The sequence below is a fragment of the Eptesicus fuscus genome, chromosome 1 (genome assembly GCF_027574615.1).
Source record: "Eptesicus fuscus isolate TK198812 chromosome 1, DD_ASM_mEF_20220401, whole genome shotgun sequence".
NCBI lineage: Eukaryota > Metazoa > Chordata > Mammalia > Chiroptera > Vespertilionidae > Eptesicus > Eptesicus fuscus.
Window position 1 is genome coordinate 121,916,701 of NC_072473.1, and position 6,490 is coordinate 121,923,190.

A 6,490-nucleotide genomic window follows, 5' to 3' on the forward strand; every position below is an offset into this window, starting at 1 on the left:
TGAGAACTGAATTAAGAGAATTTAAGGATAGGCAGGATTCCAACAAGTACAGGTATTTAAAATAAGTTCCAGAATAAAAGAATAGAGGCAACAAAAAGGAAAAAATAATAGAAGAAAACTTCCCTCAACTAAAAAGTCAACACTTTATCGTAAAAAGCATTGATGAGTACCAATTAATGGGGGGAAAGTAAATACAGGGTCCTGAAATTTCAGAAAGACAAAACAAAAGAGAAGAAAAATGTATTAATAGAGAAAAATTTGCAGTTCAATAGGTACAGAGGTCCTGTGCCCTTTTAAGTCCTATCTAGAAGTATAAATTTTAAGAACTTAAGTTTTAAAGACCAAACCCTATAGTCAATATCATGAATAGATCAACTCTCCTCAACTTGATTTATAGATTAAGTAATCGCAATTAAAAAAACAACTGTTTGTATGAGAGAGTGAGAGTGTATATGAGTGTATGTGGTGTGTGTGTATGTGTGTCTATCTGTCTGTCTGTGGAATTTTAAATTCTGAATCTCAGACATCCTATATAATAAAAGGGTAATATGCAAATTGACCCTAATGATGGAATGAGCGGGAATGACCGGTCGCTATGACACACACTGACCACCAGGGGGTAAACGCTCAATGCAGGAGCTGCCCCCTGGTGGTCAGTGTGCTTCCACAGGGGGAGTGCCACTCAGCCAGAAGCTGGCTTATGGCTGGCCAGCGCAGCGGCGGAGGCAGGAGTTTCTCCCGCCTCCGTGGCAGCGCTAAGCATGTCTGACTAATGGCTTAGGCCCACTTGGAGAGCGGGCCTAAGCTACCAGAGGAATGTCTGACTGCCAGCTTAGGCCTGATCCCCCGGGGAGTGGGCCTAAGCTGGCAGGTGGACATCCCCCAAGCGCTCCCGGGCTGCCAGAGGGATGTCTGACTGCCAACTTGGGTCCAATCCCCCAAGGAGTGGGCCTAAGCCATCAGTCGGACATCCCCTGAGGAGTTCCAGACTGTGAGAGGGTGCAGGCTGGGCTGAGGGACCTCCCCGAGTGCATGAATTTTCATGCGCCAGGCCTCTAGTATTATGTATAATCATATTATAATATAAATAATTTTATTATATATTAATATAATAACTAGTCATATATTGATAAAAGTATAAATATTAATGTGATATATTATCATAATAATATCAATATTATATAATACTAAGTAATATTACTATATTAAAGTTAGAAGAAAATTTAATAAGTTAATGGAATATACTGGAGAGCCCAGAAATAGGCCCAGGAAAATATAAACTCTGAAGTTAATCTTTTCTATAAATTTGACTTGGGAACCTTTTTCATTTTTTGCCCAAACAATTTTCCTTTGGCTTGTTTTGACACCATGTGTGTTTTTCATGGGTGTCTTGTTGTTAGCATTACAAATGAAAGTTAATTTTCTAAAGTAAAAATTTTTAGATGTAATTTACTTACAGGATATTTTTCCTTACATGATATTCTTCTACTATCCCCCCTTTTTTTATTTAAATATTAGGAGGCTTTTGGAAATTTTATAATAAGAATAGCAGAGGAGTTAAGGAAAATAAAATATCTTCAATAAATGATGCTGGAACAGCTGAGTATGCATTTGGATACTGCACATTGTGTGTGCAACTAGCAAGTGACAACTGAAAAGCCTCTTATGAGATTATTTCATCAGTGCACATTCACAAATCTCCATGCAGAAATGTATTCAGGTATTCTCCATTTTCTGGATTTGCATGTGAATGTATATTGGCTCCTGGCCCAAACTGTGTATGATATAATTTAGCAGCTCCAAGGATTAATTCTAAGGCAATAGGTTTCCATTGGAGGTCTTAGTATTAGTCACAGCTACAGATTTATGAACTCATAAAACATTAACTGCATTTCCTCATTCTTTGTGTCTGATTCTGTTTTTCACACATGATGTGTAAATGAAGTACTCTATCTCCAAATGACATCAGTGCCCTGATAAACCTATAAAATTGCTCTTGTGTTTAACTATATTCACACCCTAGAGATATAAAAACTGAATGATATAAAGATGAATAGGAAATCTATAAATTTTATAAGACTATTGGTTTCAATACCTTATGCTGGAAGAGTGTGGGTGAGACAAAGCCTGGCATCAGCTAACTAGGCTCTATCAGCAGAAATTCGGGTAGGATGATTAGGCTTCCCTGATGATCTCCAAAGAACTTTTATTTTCTTTTTATTTTCTGACAGTTCCTTCAGGGACAGTGGTACACATTGTTAACCATCCCTCAGACTAGGACCATCACAGCAGGTGGGCCATACTAAATTTCACAAATCCTTGGCCTTAGAAATATTAGTAACTAATGTACAAGACTGACTCCCTAATAGAACAAAGAAGTGATTACTCTTGTATGTGCATTTGGGCATCAAATTCTAAAATGGCAAAAGGACAAAAATGAATCAAACATTAGAGCCATTGCAGCTTGAAACAAAGCCAGACCCAGGCTATACAACCCCCATGGTGAAAAAGCCACAAATATAAAGAATTGCTCAAAAGCCTGAGTTGGGAAAAGGGAAGAAGATAAGAGAACAGATGGAAGAAGAGGGACCTAACAGAAGAGGAATACAGGAGATCTATGGGCACCTCAGACAAAGTGAAGTAATTACCAATTAAGGGCCAGTCAGCAGAGCAGAATGGGAATTCAAAAAGACAAAACAGGAGCATTTGAGCTCTTGCTCCTTGGCATATGTTGTCACTTTGACTTAAATAAACTATTATAAGAATTATATTTATGTTTAAATGTTTATTACATTGGCATTTAATTGTCATAGTATGGCAGGATTCTGAAGAAGCCCACTCAAGATCACCCTGCAGAAACAGATTTAGCGCTAGGTACAAGCAAGAACCCATTGTGCCCCATAAGCCCCATGTTTTGCATTAAGTAAACTCAAATCTGAGTTATCCTCTCACATTATATTTATTTTCTCTATGGAATTTAGTACTTTTTGGAGATCCAAAATGGTGGCAGAGTAGGTGGAAGCTACAATTATCTCCTCCCAGGACCAAACAGGAATTACAAGTAAAGTATACAACAATCATCCTAATAATCACCTGAACACTAGCTGAAGAGAAATCTTATAACCAGGGATTTACAGAAGAAGCCACATTGAGACTGCTCCAAACAGGTTGCTGAGGGCCAGTCACAGGCAAGGTCTTATCTTGGCCTGCACCAGAGTCCCTCCCAAGAGGTCCAGACCCAACATACCCAATGGACAGCTTCAGACAACATTCAGAGCAGAATCCAATAAGCTTCACAAGCAGCATATCCAAAGGGAGATCTTCACAGGCACTAAACCCTGCTGATGTTAAGTTCTGCTTCATGTGATTAAGTACCTGCACAGCAGCACACATGCCATGGTTGGGGGTTGAGCCTTGCAGTTAGCTGGCCTGAGGGTTGATCCTACCCACAAATGGTCCACTAACAATCAAGACTCAGTTACAAAAGGAGGGCATACACAACTCACACAAGGGACATTCCTAGAGCACCCAGCTCAGGTGATCAAGAAGGCTGAACCACTGGACTCCACAGGACATCTACTACATAAGGCCATCCTGTGAAGAATGGGAGTCATAGCAAAACTATCTAATACATAGAAACAAACACAAAGAGGCAGACAAAATTGAGAGAAAAATAAACAAACCCAAAATAAAATAACAGGAGAAATCTCCAGAAAAAGACTTAATGAAACGGAGGCAAGAAATTTATCAGATATAGAGTTCAAAACAATGGTTATAAGGATGCTTAACAACATGAAAAAGTACTTAGCCATCATTTTAAAAAGTAAGAAATGAAAAACACAATATCTGAAATAAAGAATACACTGGTAAATGGGATTGCCTTTTTAGTCTCTCTTTCTGTAAGTTCACTATTGGTGTATAGAAATGCCATACATTTCTTGGCATTAATTTTGTATCCTGCTACATTGCCGAATTCATTTATTAAGTCTATTAGTTTTTTTGACGGAGTCTTTCAGATTTTTATGTACAATATCATGTCGTCTGCAAATAAAGACAGCTTTACTTGTTCTTTTCCAATTTGGATGCCTTTTATTTCTTCTTCATGTCTAATTGCAATGGCTAATACTTCCACTACTATGTCAAACAGGAGTGGTGAGAGTGGGCATCCCTGTCTCGTTCCTATTCTTAGGGGAAATGTTTCTAGTTTTTGTCCATTGAGTGTGATGTTTACTGTGGGTTTATCATATATCGCTTTTATTATGTTGAGGTATGAGCCTTCTATTCCCACCTTGTTGAGAGTTTTTATAAAAAAAATTAAGATACCTAGGAATAAACTTAACTAAGGAGATAAAAGACCTGTACGTGGAAAACTACAGGACACTGAAAGAAGAGATAGAGGAAGATGTAAACAGATGGAAGAACATACCATGTTCATGGATTGGTAGAATCAACATCATTAAAATGTCCATACTACCCAAAGAAATCTATAGATTCAATGCACTCCCCATTAAAATACCAATGGCATATTTCACAGACCTTGAAAGAACTCTCCAAAAATTCATCTGGAATAAAAAGACCCCAAATAGCCACAGCAATCCTGAGAAAGAAGAATAAAGTAGGAGGGATCTCAATACCAGAATTCAAGCTGTATTACAAAGCCACTATTCTCAAAACAGCCTGGTACTGGCACAAGAACAGACATATAGATCAATGGAATAGAATAGAGAATCTGGATATTGACCCAAACCACTATACTCAATTAATATTTGACAAAGGAGGCATGAACATACAATGGAATCAAGACAGTCTCTTCAATAAATGGTGTTGGGAAAATTGGACAGATACATGCTAAATAATGAAGCTAGATCACCAACTTACACCATACACAAAAATAAACTCAAAATGGATACAGGACTTAAACATAAGACGGGAAACCATAAAAATATTAGAGGAATCCACAGGCAGCCAAATCTCAGACATATGCCAAAAGAAATTCTTCACTGATAATGCCCCTAGGGCAATGGAAGCTAAAGAGAAAATAAACAAATGGGACTACATCAAAAATAAAGCTTTCTTACAGCAAAAGAAACCATCAACAAAACAATAAGAAAGCCCACTGTATGGGAGAACATATTTGTAAATGGTATCACTGATAAAGGTTTAATCTCCAACATCTACAGGCAGCTTATACAACTTAATAAAAGGAAGATAAATGATCCAATAAAAAAAATGGGCAACGAACCTAAATAGAATCTTTTCGAAAGAAGACAGAAGGAAGGCCAAGAGACACATGAAAACATGCTCAAACTCACTAATTATCCGAGAGATGCAAATCAAAACAACAATGCGGTACCATCTCACACCTGTCAGAATGGCTATCATCAACAAATCAACAAACGACAAGTGTTGGCGAGGATGCGGAGAAAAAGGAACCCTCCTGCACTGATGGTGGGAATGCAGACTGGTGCAGCCACTGTGGAGAACAGTATGGAGTTTCCTCAAAAACTGAAAATGGAACTCCCATTTGACCCAGTAATCCCACTCCTAGGAATATATCCTAAGAAACTGGGAACACCAATAAGAAAGGATATATGCACCCCTATGTTCATAGTAGCACAATTTACAATAGCTAAGTTCTGGAAACAGCCTAGGTGCCCATCGGCAGATGACTGGATCAGAAAACTATGGTACATCTACACAATGGAATACTATGCTGCCATAAAAAAGAAGGAATTCTTACCATTTGCAGCAACCTGGATGGAATTGGAGAACATTATGCTGAGTGAAATAAGCCAGTCAATGAAAGAAAAATACCACATGATCTCACTCATTTATGGATAATAAAGAACATTATAAACTGTTGAACAAACAGATAGATACAGAGGCAGTAAAGCATCAAACAGTCTGTCAAATTACAGCAGGAAGGTTAGGGAGAGGTGGGGAAGATAAGAGATCAACCAAAGGACTTGTATGCATGCATATAAGCATAACCAATGGACACAAAACTCTGGGGGGTGAGGGCATATATGGGAGTGGGGTGGGGGGGCAATAGTAAGATATGTACACATATAATACCTTAATAAAAAAAAGTGACTTGTAAAAAAAAAAAAAAAAGACCATCGGGGGAAAAAAAAGGAAAAAAGAAAAAAAAAATACACTGGATGGCCCTAGCCATCCAGTAGATAGAGCATTGGCCTATGTAGATAGAGCATTGGCCTATGGACCAAATGTTCCTAGAAATCAATTCCAGTCAAGGGCAGGTACCTTGGTTGCAGGCTCCTCTTTGGCCCAGGCCCTGGTCAGGGCACATGCAGGAGGCAACCAATTGATGTGTTTCTCTCACATTGATGTTTCTCTCTGTCTTTCCCTCTCTTTTCCACTCTCCATAAAAATCAATGGGAAAATATCTTCGGATGAGTATTCACACACACACACACACACACACACACACACACACACACACACAAACACACACACACACACACACACA